Raw genomic sequence first — 13942 nt, 5'->3', positions numbered from 1 at the left:
GAGGTAACACAATTTTATCAAACCGGCCATAATATCTATCCAAAACCCTGTAATGGCCTCACGAAGGCGGAGGGGCGAATCCTCCTTCACCTTTATACCAAAACTGTATTGTGCCCGGCAATTATAAAACACTTTGACCCCGCTTGCACGGGGAAGTGCCCGCATGGTGAGGAAAATTCCTGACATTTTCCACATGGTGTGGGCATGCCAAAAAACCCCAAACCTTACCCCACTGGGAGGACTGGGAGGCAGCCCTGCTCGGCTGCTCTGACCTGACGGCCCAACGGGCCTTGGTCGAGCGGGCCCGGGCCGCGGCCATCGCCAATGGGCTCCCGTAAGAAGGAGCCCACCTAGTGTTTTACGGGGCGGCCCCTTAAGGACCGCTCCCATACTCCCTGTAAATAACAACTGTAAATAAATGTTTTTCAGCAGCAGCAGCAGCCGCAGCCACTATCGAGACGCGCGGCACCACATTCGCTCGCTGAAGCATTGCTTTGTCCATCGACATCAACTGTTCATTCACTTGCTTCCTTCAGCGATCGTAAGCTAAATTTGGACTTGGGAAGCATGGATTGTTACGAAAGGTGGATACCCGAGCACGTTGGTAATCCATGTAAAAATTTATATATATATATATATATATAAAGCCAGTTCCACGCCTGTGCAATCTGAGTAAACAGCGGAGCTAGCGAGCAAGCGCCACCCCCTGGCGAACGCAGATTGAGTTATTTCATCTTCCTTACTCATCTTCGTCTTTCCTTCATGTTTCTTTCTTTCCTTCAACTTTTCCTACATATTCTTCTTTCTTTTATCTTTCTTTCCTTATCTTTTATATTTCCCCCTCTCCTCCTTTTTCTCCTACAAACCCTCACATCAATCCCCCACACTTCCCTTTCCCACCCCTTGTTATATTATACTGTACAACATAGTTATGCTATGGTTTACCCTCCCACCTCCTTCTTTCCCTCCTCCTTACCATATTATCAGTCTTCTTCCTTTCATCTTTCTTTATTTCTCTCGCTCTTTTTATATTACCCTCTGTCCTCCTTTCCTCGTCCTAATCCTCAAATTACTCCCCCTGGCCCTCACTTCTCTTTGCCAACCCTTAATTGTTATGCTATACTGTACGTTGTTACGCTATGGTTTACCCTTCACCTCCTCCTTTCCCTACTCCTCACCCCAACATCAGTCCTCTTCACCCTCACTTCCCTTTCCCATCCCCTTGCTTAACTATACCATACAAGGGTATGCAACGCGTTACCCTCTCCCCTCCTCATTTTCTTTCTCCTCACTGCCACTTCCGTTTTCCACCCCCTTGCTGCAGGGCTATGCTATTACCTGCTGCACTCGGAGGACCCGGCCAAGCAGAAGATCGCCACTGACCGGACCGCCCACGGAACTGCATGAACTCATGAACGAATAGCGCAATGGGGTCGTGCGGGGACCCTGGGGCGTACGTGCCCGAATCCCTTGGTCAAATGAAGTTTACAAAGAACAAATTACAAGCCATTTACTAACAAAGCGTAACGCACAAGTGCGAGGTTTAAAATTGATCAATGCACGTAATCTCACTTTGTATCAGCGCAACTGATGGTAACTTACATGCAAGTTATCAAACCTCCTAGTATAATCCGTTTCAATAATTTCGCACGTTATAACGCGACAAGAGGCTATTTTTCCAGCTAAGTACAGTCATGTGGTCTCCTTGGCCTAAGTATACTGTACTCATTAGACGGTAGCATTGCATTTCCCGAAAAAGAGAGCTATACCTTGATGTGCAACGTTAAAGTGTGCGATCGGCTCTTTTGTTTTCTTTCTTGTTCATGTGCATCTGATCCTCTCTAATCGCTGCCCTCTTTCTTCTGTAACTTCTCGTTTCGACGCATTTTCCAAAAACCTTGTATTCGTATTCGTAGCGCAAAAAACCCATACGTAGACACAAGTAAGGGACACATACATAGGACGGGCGCTAGCGCCCGTCCTGTGCATGTGTTCCATACTTGTGTCTCAAACTAGCCCGCATCACCGCCTTGACTTTCCAAAACCGATGACGGTCAGGGCAAGGGTGCTGTATGCGTAGCTTAGCCGCGTTCAGTTTCGCCGCAAAATGGTTGTGCATTACGGCAATGAAGCGTATCTGAGGGACGCGTTCTTTTTTTTTCCTTCCCTCCTTATACAGAGTTCCCCAGGTAACTCTAGCCACAATTTGAAAATATTCTGACGCCCTCTGTGACGACGAGACCGAATGCATGTCGCTGACTATTGCGTGAGGTATACGTCACACTATATTTTTGTGTTCTGCATAATTGCTTAAGAAATTGCGGAAAGGGACATACGACCGCGCTGTTTACCTATTATGAACTTACGTATTATGGACGAAACTAAGAGTTCTTGCACCATCGTCGCTATACAATAAAACGCGTTGCGCGGAGGAGAAGATGGGAGCACTTTGCGCTGGAAAAAAATAACGTAAAAGACTGACTAAAAGCACATTTTATTCATAGACAAACGACAGACACCTTCTCACCACGCTTTCCCGATAAAAGACATGAAAACCGCGAACCCTTAGGTAAACGTCCGGCTCAAACATACACTCGCTATTTCACGTCACATACGTTTCTCTCGGAACAGCAAAGAAACCCGTAGCAATGTTTCTCTGTCGGCGAGCTAGCCCTTCGCGACAACCTTGCCACGCCACTCCGTCGACAAAACCATGCATTAGGACGATGACACCCTAGATGAAGCCTTCGACCCTAAAAGCGACTCGCACAAGAGCGCATAGACAAGGAAACGAAATCTTCGAGTGCACAAAGAGCGTCCAGACACGTGCGCTGCACACAATTCCGTCTCATTCCGGAAGCAAGCTGTTGTACCTGACCATCCGGTAAACGTTGAACACGGCCGCAACAATAACGACTGCGGCAGCTGCTAGAATCATCAACATGCCGTGGCGCCTGAACTGTACATCGACGCCCTTAGCGTACGCCAGGCCCGTGGTCGCGATTCCTGCTACGAACAGCATGCTTGCGATGAACAGCGTCACCCAGAGACCCCGCACAAAATGGAGCGCGGCGTTGGATGACGACGAAGACCTGAGGGACCAGGAAGTCGGCGAGTACCGCGGCGAGGCTCCGTAGGGGTCTCCGGTGACGCTGCGTAGCCGCGGCGGGTTGCCTGTCGCGATGAAGATGCTGTCGTCGACGACCCTGAAGAAGCCGCAGGCCAGCGACGGCAATCCTGGATAAGGCGGAGGCCCTACTTCGTCCGTCGGAGCGGTCGAGTCGTCGCTGTCCACTTCCGGAGGAGCGCACTTGGCGGTGGAAGCATTGTCAGCCTCTTGAAGGCCGGGGATAAAAAGCGTGTCCGGATACATCTGCGGTGAGATCGAGACGCCTTTTCTGGGACGAAGGACAGCGGGATGAAGGGACGGCTATCTTTCGACGACGAAGGTACTGCGCTTGACCGTCCGAGACCTGCGAGTTGTACTAGAGCAGCAAAACTGATATATATTGCCGCCGCAACCGACCTAACTCTCTACGTGAAGTGGCAGCTTCCGCAGTTCGTCAAGCATTTCGACGGAGGAGAGGACGGGGTCCAGCAAAAGTTCGAGCTGCACAATTGAGCAACTAACGAAGGAGTGCACGACGCTCCACAGCAGCACCGATGAGATTACAAGCCCGGCTATCAACAATATGGCCGCTGGTTTCTGACTTCATAACGCACTACGCCTAGAAAAGGTGTGCACAAAGGCGGCAGTACACGAGGGCAGCTGCTGTTAGCAGTAGCAGCACCTGCAAACGGCTTCGCTACTACCAAACTCTGACATAATGACGCATTGTGCTTTGTCGAAGTTCCACGTCGGCGGGACAATCAATCGTCATGTGACCGCCCCCCCCTCCCCCCCACACACACACACTCGCCAAAACAAAGCATAAAGATAAACGGAGACGAACCGAATAAGTGGTGCTGTTCGCACAGATAGCGATTATGTCTGTTAACAAGGAACAGTGTCTTTACATTTTCTAACTGTTTTTTCTTCTCAGATAACACCAAGAGATGACAAGGACGTGGGAAGACGTGACAAGCATCTGTTCCTCGCTTACAAGTGCTGTTTGAGTATAGGATAAGGATACATCCTTATGATATGGTTCTTGGCAAACCTTAAACAGAACGCAATCCTTGTGAAGATGGAAAATCAAGATACAGCATGCTCGCCACGATACAAAGTAAATTAATCGTCGTACGCTTTTACGATAAAGGAGACGTGACAAAACAGCGCCATATATTCCTTCGCCTGACACGTCGTAGGAAGCACATTTTGAACGCCGAGAAAATGACATCCATGCAGCGGCTAATAAAAAAAAAAAAATCCGTGTCGAATTAACGTTTTGGGGCGACTATTCTCGTATACGGCCAGCGTGCGTATGTAAAATGCTAAACAGACAGCTAAATTCGCGAATACTGTCACGCACGCGCAAGAGAAACTTCGGATGCACGTGACGTCATGGACGCAGCTTCTGAAAGGAGCTCTCCATGATGGCGGCGTTTATGACAAACAAGTTGCGTGTCTATGTGAAAACGACGCGGCAGGAACGTCTCTGTGCGTGAATATTGAAAGAACCTGCATGTGATGTTTTGATGACATCGGAAACGTCCCGTCCCCACATGCTGGTGCTCCAACACGGCGCTTTCAGAGAGGTCAATGCAAGCCATGTATAGGCACATTCCGGGTGTCCCAGCTATCTTTAGCCAAAGGTTAAAAAATACAATATTAGACAGCCGAGTGAAATCAGTTGCAAATTGCTGAAAGTCACCTTGCGCACTACAGACAATGTTTTTTGCTTTGTAACTAATTAATTTGTTAATTAGGATTATTTAACTAAATTGCTAAATATTGACTTTAGGCCAAAAATGCGACTTGCCAAGTTCAAGAGCGTCTTCAGAAACCCCAATTGCATTATTTGCGATAAAGAAAGTCTCAGTATACCATTTTTTCCAAGCTGCAAAGAAAGCCCGCGAAATACAAAAATAACCACGTGACTATAGCGCATGCGCGCGGCAGCGAATGTGCTGCTCTCAGCCGTGGTTTGAGCGAACGAAATCAGCTGCGGCTGCGCCTCGCCGGCTCCGTTGCAGCGGTAGGCCGATAAGTTGGCGTTGGTTTCTTGGCCCGCGTCAGCCCGTTGGCGCGCGTGGCGGTGCAAGTTGTAGCGAGCGCGGGCCAAGAAACCACCTCCAACCAATCGGCCCACCGCTGCAACGGAGCCGGCGAGTCACGGCCGCAGCTGATTTCGTTCGCTCAAACCACGGCTGAGAGCAGCACATTCGCTGCCGCGCGCATGCGCTAGTCACGTGGTTCTTTTTGTATTTCGCGGGCTTTCTTTGCAGCTTGGAAAAAATGGTATACTGAGACTTTCTTTATAGCAAATAATGCAATTGGGGTTTCTGAAGACGCTCTTGAACTTGGCAAGTCACATTTCTTGCCTAAAGTCAATATTTAGCAATTTAGTTAAATAATCCTCATTAACAAATTAATTACAAAGCAAAAGTTGTCTGTAGTGCGCAAGGCTATTGCCAGCAATTTGCAACTGATTTAACTCGCCTGCCTCTAATATTGCATTTTTTAAACCCTTGGCTAAAGATAGCTGGGACACCCGGTATACGTCCTACACAGAGCCGTAACCTTGCGACGTGCAAAAAGGGTCGTCAAAAAGTTCAGAAACGCAAACGTCAATAAAGCAGCGACGAATCGATGAAAATTTTTAGGCGGACATGGCTTAAATTATTTATGGCCATTTAGGTGATGCGACACCGACGATCGCACGACGCCATTTCGTATATATTCTTACCAGCGCAATGGCAGCGAAACCTGCAGGTAAGGCGTCGCACTGCTGAGCTCGAAGACGCCGATTTGGTCCCCATGCAGCCACGAGTGCGCATTTTGATGGGCGAAAAATGCAAGAACACCCGTATACTTAGATTTCAGGCGCGCGATGAAGAACCTCCAGTAAGTCAGAATAATCTCCAGACCCCCACTATACGCGGTGAACCTCGCAGTCGTATCGTGTTGTTCTCATGCAAAAGCCCCAGAATTTAACGTTAGTAGTTCCATAACCTATGTGCTCAAGCTCAATGGGCTTAATCAAGGTTTCGTTGAGAGCTAAAGTAAATAAGTACGGTGAAGGGATGTAATTTTGCCCGATAAGTTTTCGCACTTTAGACCGATGTGTGAAAGCAAGATTTGCCTGAACAAGCGCTTATGTAGTTATTAAACAAAACTAACCCAATGCTGAAACCAAAGAGATTTATTTATCGATCGCATCTCAATACACTTGCCGGGGCACTGAAATTATGTTTAGGTATCGCAGATATACTCCCCAGGTGGAGTATGTCAGCCGAAGTACGAACGAACTTTGGTATCCTTCATGCCAAGAGGTCGCCGGAGCTCTTCTTTTGGCGTTTGCGTAAGCAGAACCCAAGAGCACAGACCAGAGCGAAGAAACACCCGATGACCACGGACATCCCACACGCCTTGGACCAATCGACACCTACATAGGTACCTCGCCGATCGTAGACCAAAACGTGATCCCCGAAAAAATAGTTAAGTACAGCAAAGCAAACAGCCACCATCAGCATGCTCGTCATGACGAAACACATCCATCTTGTCGGCTCGAAGCACGATGGAGTGCTGTTGGTACCGGGCCGTATGAAGCCGAGGTCGCCAATCATATCGATGAATCTGCGCCGCTTCGGCCGATCTTGAGACAAAGGAGATGGTCGAACGCACGTCCGGAAGGAGCAAGGAGCCGTGGTGCACTCGGATCAGCAGGCCCGATGCGTCGTCCCCTTCTCAGACGTAAACGAGCGATCCGTCCCGGTGGTTGGCAACGAGACTTGGGCTGGCTCAGTACGAGGCCTTCTACGAGTAACTTCAGCGACTCCGGAATGGCATGTCCGCCCCAAGCAGCGAGGCAGCATATCGTGTGCGGGCCGGCCTGCTTCTCCCTCCGCTCCCCCTCGGCCTGTTTTCTCTGTGCAATCACGTGCTGCCGTATCGCCTCCGTGGCAGACTGGTAGTGATTATTGAGGAACAAGCCTTATAGAAACCCGAAAATTTTACCGTCGGCGTCCCTTGGAGTCAGCACGAGTGATGCATCATCATAAAGTGATGACATCACCATATGACGGCATAACGGCGTTACATATCGTCAAAATTCGTCACCTCATCACGAAGTCAAATAACGACATTATCTTTTGACATCGCCCCGCCGCGGTGGTCTAGTGGTTATGGCGCTCGACTGCTGATCCGAAGGTCGCGGTATCGAATCCTGGCGGTGGCGGCTGCATTTTCGATGGAGGCGAAAATGTTTGAGGACCGTGTACTTAGGTTTAGATGCACGTTACAGAACCCCAGGTGGTCGAAATTTCCGGAGCCCTCCACTACGGCGTCCCTCAGAATCATATCGTGGTTTGGGGACGTTAAACCCCAGATATTATTATTATTATTTTCTCATGACATCATCGCTTGCTGAAAGGTGGGCCGATCACGGAGGCAGCGCAAAACCACGTTAGATGCGGAAAGCTTTCGCGGGGTGACGGGGCAGGATCATAATACAACGACTCAGAAGAAAAAGATGACTTTCGCCTTCTTCGAGTCGTCTATCGTTACACTGTTCAATTTTCCCTTCCCTACAAACTCCATATTACAAGAATCTCATTCTCTCTCCCTCTCTCTTGTGGGTGTCGGGGTCCGAGTTGAACTCAAAGGGTGTTTTAAATGCGAAGCATTTCTTAGCGAACCTTTGGCGCTTTGAGCGTTTCTATCTATCTATCTATCTATCTATCTATCTATCTATCTATCTATCTATCTATCTATCTATCTATCTATCTATCTATCTATCTATCTATCTATCTATCTATCTATCTATCTATCTATCTATCTATCTATCTATCTATCTATCTAGGGATGGTAAGAGGATTTGACGAATATGACTGTCGGGTCATGACATCCTGGAAACTCCTGTCACGTACGTCGTCAAACCCTTCCCTCCGGACACGTGTGGCGCATACCCGTTTACCACAGGCCGTGGTGTACGGCTATGCGCCACAGGTGATTCACAGTTTATATCTACCAAGGAACGGCGAGAACAGACATTGGTAACTTAATTGCGAGAGCGCTAAGAGAAACCGACATCGGCAGCGTTGACCCGACGAGTCAAAAGAATAAAAATTAGGATCCCAGCAGGAATCGAACCCAAGCATTCTGCATGGCAATCAGGTATTCTACCACAGAGCCTATGTAGGCGCAATCTCGGTGCAACGTCAATTGTGTTTAATAATAATATCTGAGGTTTAACGTCCCAAAACCACGATATGATTCAATATGATTATGAGAGACGCCGTAGTGGAGGGCTCCGGAAATTTCGACCACCTGGGGTTCTTTAACGTGCACCTAACGTCAATTGTGGTTGTGGTGCTGGCTATGTAATTTTACAAGAAAGCGATAAACACTACATATGTACTCCTACGATACAGGCTTCATATCAGATTAACGTCTGTGGTTCCAGTGTTGGCTCCGCTTTTATAGCAGTCTAATAAACATTACATTTGTATTCATATGATTCAGCAAGCTATAATGAAGCATTGCTCGACCCCGGAGGAACACAATAACGAAAGTTACGTATGATATTTACATGATTGCACCATAAAGTGCACGTAGTTTGGATAATACTGACGTATGTACTGCAACGTGAGGGCTGTGACGTTACGTCGCACCGTAAGTTACCCTTTAAGCGCCAGTGTTGCCGACGTGCCTGGTAAGCCCACGATGTGTACACATCTTTTCGCGTTTACATCTAGTACACTTTATAATACAAAAACACGTCGATCCACCTCGTAACGCTTGGCTCAAAGCCATAAAATACAGCATAGAAGTACTCGCTGGCTGCTTCGCATGAAACCGATTCCCACAACGCGTGGGATCTGCGAAATTTCTTTAATTTTTATTGTTTTCTCTTCTGCCTTCCCTCACAAAACCTCCCGTCGTTGGTTCGAGGTATGCATATCCAGTTTTCTTCGGGGTGTGTTCGCTGTCCCTTGCCATAGAGGCCATTCAAGGAGACGTGGGGTGGTCGTCGTATGAGGCTAGAGAAGCCAGGAGCAAGATCGCCTACGAGGGCCGCCTGCGTCTCATGAACGACCGCAGGTGGGCACGGCGCTTGTTCCGCTACACACACTTGACCGGAACGAGGACTGAACGGGCTGCGCGGTTGCACACCCTCCGCCGAAAGTTCGGATTCTTCGCGAAGCCCGTGACGGCAACCAGGGAGTGCCAATGGGCTCGGGCCGTTCAAGAACAAGTACGGGAAGAAGAAAACGAAAAGTGGCGGAAGGCGATGTGTTCCAAGACAACATTGACGGAGTACCGCAAGCACAAAAGTGTTATAGAAAAGGAACGCATCTACGACACCAATGGGGGTAGCGGCCTTTTGTTTGAAGCGCGGGCTGGGGCACTGCGAACACTTGTGTACCGCCGTCGATTCGACGAAGCTACCGACGACACGAGGGCTTTATATGCCGGGTGTGCGAGCAGGAAGAGGAAACCATTCCCCACCTTGTGCTACGCTGTACGTCTCTGTGCCCCCGCCAGCGAGAGGGCACTACTCTGCCCGAGGCACTGGGGTTTGCGCGCACGAGTGACATGGTGCTGCACGCAGGCGATGAAACGGCTGGTGCAGTGAACTATGCAGCAGTTCGCACCACCAAAGCAAGGCTGGTGCAGTGGTGGCGAGCGACGCAGCGGCAGTGAATTAGCCGTACAGACTTCTTTACGGTGCTGTGAGTGTGTGTGTGTGTGTTTTTTTTCTTCTTTCTTTTTTTCGCTGGCTAGGGCAAATTAATCTTGCCCGCCCGATACAAAGGGAATAGCCCCAAGTCATCATCATCATCATCAGAGAATCCAGACAGCGACGAATCGGAGAGTGCGGTGACACTCAAAGCACGTTTCTTTTTTTTTTTTTTTGCCCACTGTGCAAAGAAAAACCACACATAGAAAAAACATGCCTAACTCTATGCCACCCTCAGGTGCAATTATGGCCGAGGCGCCGCCAAGTCTGAAATGCTGTTTTAGGTTCTTGCTTTTTTTTGTTGTTGTTGTTCTCATTGTCAAAGTTCCGCACCCCTCGGGGACGACTAAAGTGCAGCTGTAGGAGCAAGGGTGCCTTGTCCGCTGAAGTCCCTGGTCCAAGAACTCGAGGGGTGACCAGGACTGTCTAGGAAACGTCAGACGAGTTTGCCATATATGCGCGCGTGTGTGCGCGCGCTGCTCGGCTTTAGCCTTGTGGAGCCGTGACATTGTGCACGCTCGCCGTCGCTATCTGCAGGTGCGCGTGTGTGACCCGCTGCAGCCTCGTTCCTGAGGACAGTGACCCCGGGAATAGTCAGAGTCACCTAGATTGGGATACTGTGTGTATCTCCCGTAAAGGTGGACCGTCAGTGAGCGAAGGCATTTCAAGCGGCGCCCCACTTCCTAGAGTCCCTGGCTTCTTTTCTCCATACGGCTGACGACAAAGCAGTGGCCTCCTTTCAGAAAATTCCGCCCAGCGAATTCCGCGTACCTCGAGCCTCGACCCCGCTTTCGACGCCTCGGATAGCTTCGTTTTCGAGAATCGACTTTGCACGGTCGCTCGTTCCCGGTCACGTGCTACGTCTGCCTTGTGAACCTTATTCCATTTGAACCTTCTTCTTTTTGGGATCTTTGTCTCTCTTTCACAACTTTAGTCACGAGCGACATATTTGTACCCGTTTGGCAGTCCGTGGTATTCTTAAAACTCTAGGCCAGTAGCATAACTAATGAGCATCTATGTTGTCTTTATTAAGACCAGAAAATTGTTCTTTAGACTGTGTAGTTTCCTTTTTAACAGTCACTCGTTGAAAATTGCACGATGGTCGGTCAATAACCTCCCGCCTACCGAAAACAACGCTTGTGTTTCCACCACTGACTATCTTTGTTAGACTGCGCGATACAAAACGCAAACAAGGATGAAGCCCCTTGCTTTCAGCTGCAGACGGAGCCCAAAGGGCGCGGCCTCCCACACTGTTAGTCACGACACCCTTAGTGGCCCTCGCGCGATGCTCATTTGAATCAGCGCACAGTGTTCACGAAATACATACTTAAATCACTATTAATGTAAACTAACAGACAATGATACCATGGAAAGTATACGGAATGTTATTTGTCGTAATTAGGATATAATTGTGAAGAAAGTAAAGTGGACGAAAAGATAACTTGCCGCCGGCGGGGATTATTGGTCAGCTGCCAGCTCGTGAAAACATCACGTGCTACGTCACGCCAACAGGCAGAAAAAGAGTGTTTCGCACTCGCCTCCATGGCTGCGCTCGGCGCTGACTAACACTCCTAGGTTTAAATGCACATATATACACTATAAAGTGGACGGGAGGATGACCGCCGCCGTAGGTCAGTGGTAGAGCATCGGACGCGTTATTCGAAGGTGGCAGGTTCGGTCCCTGCCGGCGGCAAGTTACCTTTTCGTCCACTTTACTTTCCTCACATTTATATCCTAATTACTAAAAATAACATTCCCTATACTTTCCTTGGCATTATTGTCTGTTAGTTCTCATTAATATCGTGTATAACAAAGCAAAACGAGCCCTTAAGTCATCATCTTTCCTTACTTAAACCAAGTAAATCGGAACGTGAATGAAGCGAGGACAGACTTGCGAATGCACAACCCTAACCTAACTTGCGCTCAAGCCTTTTTTTTTATGTCCTACATGGGCGTGGTTAATCACGTACCAACACGCCCAATGTTCAGTTGTGTTCACAGATAATTAATGTACTGAAGAACTATTTCACGCTATTTACTGGACACCCTAACGCGCTGCGATAGTGTAACGTTTACGGATCGTTAATGGTTAATAGTACGAACAGCGTCAGCGAATTATTTAAAGTGTACGTTGAACCGGAGCTCGCATACCCATGCTTCAGCGAGAGAAATAGGACGACCGCCAATGAGTGCGATGCAGCGGTTCGACATCATAATTTCTAGGGTTCTAGCTGCAGAAACCATTACCTCATCATTAGGCACGCTGTAGTGAGGATTAATTTTGACCACCTGAGATTCCTTAAATACGCACATCAAATCTAGGCACTCGTGTATCCTGGCATTTCGCCCGCATCGAAATGCGCCCGCCGTGGCCGGTAATCGAACCCAAGCCCTCAAGCTAAGCAGAGCGCGACCTTACCTGCTAAGCTACTCCGGCAGGTGCGGTTCAAGGTCAAACGATGGCGATGCGATGTTATTTTCTAGTACAAGGGCGATTGCTCGTCGTTCCCACGGTCATGGCCAAATAAGCGCGTGCATTCCGCGCTCATGCGCCGCAGCGTCGACTCCTTTTCATCGCAAGCAGCACAGAAAAGAGCGAGGATGAATAGGTAATAACATACGGTGGGATTCGATCTCGCGATCTACGGGTTGGCAGTCAAGCACCATAACCACCAGTCCAACGCGGCGGATGAGCACGCAAAGAAGGAGAACAGCGAATTGGTTTGCAGTCAAACAGACCATCGAGTCTGTGTCTGGTGTTTTATTTGCGCTAGCCCTGCGCTTACCAGCCGGGTGGCTTGCCCGGCAAATCTGCTCAGACAAGACAGAGCGCTCGATTTCGTCACAACTTTTGAACCTTGACACAGCAACTGCTCACGCAAGCCAGCTGTGTAGTACGAAACGACAGGGCGTGTGATAAAATCCTCTACGTCCGGCTTTCACCAAATTCACGTGCGTCAAAGCTACAAATAAAAGAAGTGTCGAAAGTACAGTCACGCCCGCTCCATGGTACAGTCTAGGCTGTTGCACATGTGAAGGTTGGAGACTAAAATCGCGCTTGCGTCACAAGTCACCTGTGCGTGTCTAGTCCACCTCGACGTAGTCCACTCGGCGACGCAGCTGCACGCAGTATAACACGACGTTAAAGGCGGACACAAACGTGAGGAGGGACACGACGAAAATTATAGCCGCTATTGGACGGTCCTGCCGATCGCTAGTTGTGGTACCATCCACCGGCGCAGGAAGGAACCACAGCAGTAGAATGGCTGCGACTCCTACAATCCACACCAAACAGCAGATGAGGCAGACCACGGACAGTCCGCACGGCCCAGCACAAGCGTGCGAGGTGGACGAATCATGCGCGAGGGGCGCGCTCTCGTCGACGACTACGTGAGAACGGTCATGCTGAACGTCATCGCCGGAGCCGCTGCTGTCTCGACCACCGCTCCCGTCGGACTGTTCCGAAGAAGTTGGACCGGCATTGAGGAACCACATAGTACTGTACTGGCGTTGCTGCTGTAGGAGGAGGGATATTGCGCAGTCCCGTAGAGTGCCGGCAAGACCAGTTTGACCAGGGGATCTTAACGTATACCGACGAGGTGCGGTGCGCGAGGCTGCGATTTCCTCTGAAGTGTTACGCTGTCGCTACAGCACCTGCAGGATGAATTTCATCGGTGCGCCCTCGTAAGGCAGATATTATATACCCGTCAGCGCTTTCTCGTTCATTTTGGGACCGCTAGGACGTGTTTTTGAATGTCAGCAGCGATGACGGTAATAGTATACGCAGGCGCAAAAGGATGAAGTCACGGCGATAGAGCAGTGTTCATCAGCACCGTCTCTGAGAAAAGCGGAAATAGTAACAGCGTGGCATATAGTTAGTCATTGTCTCATATCTATGGAGCTGTACGGCCTGATGCAATAAGCTTATATAGTTTGTCCTTAACGTACAGAACCACGCACAGTAATGCTTACGTACAAAGGCTGTGCTGCTGCAGCCGCCACCAAGACGCGCGCTATCGTCACTCGCTCGAACTTCGACCATTTGGAGGAAACTATGTGCATTTATAACTTACATGTACATTCATATTAGTATTGTC

The 13942-nt window shown here is 49.2% G+C and overlaps 1 protein-coding gene across 1 annotated transcript in view; it reads left to right on the top strand.

Moving 5' to 3' along the window:
* The window catches only part of LOC119389789 (cyclin N-terminal domain-containing protein 1-like), a 489989-nt gene that overhangs the window by 209800 nt on the left and 266247 nt on the right, over window positions 1-13942 (top strand).

Source organism: Rhipicephalus sanguineus, chromosome 4 (assembly GCF_013339695.2).
Source record: "Rhipicephalus sanguineus isolate Rsan-2018 chromosome 4, BIME_Rsan_1.4, whole genome shotgun sequence".
Lineage (NCBI taxonomy): Eukaryota > Metazoa > Arthropoda > Arachnida > Ixodida > Ixodidae > Rhipicephalus > Rhipicephalus sanguineus.
This window is presented reverse-complemented; position numbering and strand designations above follow the sequence as displayed.